The following is a 784-nucleotide window of genomic DNA, read 5'->3' as shown; positions in this document are numbered from 1 at the left end:
AGCAGCACCTCGGGGTGAGGCCCAGGGTGGGTGCGGGCAACGCTCAGAGCGCTTCCGCCTGGCTGCCGAGAGCCCCCACGTCCCCAGCTCGGCGACACGAGGACCGACGGCAGTGGGGTCGCCGACCCCCCTCCCTCTCCTCCAAGCCCACGATCCCCTAAGCCGGGAGGCGGGGAGCAGAGGTGGGGCCTCATTTTGGGTACAACCCCCCCCCCCCTCGCCGTGCCGCTCCGGTTCTCCTCCCAGGCCAAAAATATTTGCATGCTTTTTCGAGCAGGACTTCCTGATTGCTCTCTATTGGCTGCAGGTAGAAAGCTGTGGGGAGACGGAGGCACGGACAGCCGGACAGATCTCATGCATGCTCTTCTTGAGCCTCTTCTTCCCGCTCTCCTCTTCCTCCTCCTCCTCCCTCCGCTGCCCGGCTCCTTTGGCTCGAGTCCTGCGCGGCACATGTAAAAGTTGAGCGAGAGCGTCCCGCTCCCCTCCGCTGCTCGCAGGGAACGGGCGAGGGGCAGAGGGCGAGAGCCGGGCTGCGAGAGCCCCCGGGCACGATCCTGAGCCCCGCTTGCTCCATGGTGCATTCGTGCCCGGGGAGGTGACGTCGGGAAGAAGAGAGCAGTGCCGACTCGAGGGCAACCATGAATGAGATGTCGAGTTTCCTGCACATCGGGGACATCGTCTCCCTGTACGCCGAGGGCTCCGTCAATGGTTTCATCAGCACTTTGGGGTGAGTGAGCCCTGTCCCGGCACTGCGGGTTTGCTTCTGGGGAAACGGGGGAGGGAA

The sequence above is a fragment of the Meleagris gallopavo genome, chromosome 28, assembly GCF_000146605.3.
Source record: "Meleagris gallopavo isolate NT-WF06-2002-E0010 breed Aviagen turkey brand Nicholas breeding stock chromosome 28, Turkey_5.1, whole genome shotgun sequence".
NCBI classification, from domain to species: domain Eukaryota; kingdom Metazoa; phylum Chordata; class Aves; order Galliformes; family Phasianidae; genus Meleagris; species Meleagris gallopavo.
This window is presented reverse-complemented; position numbering follows the sequence as displayed.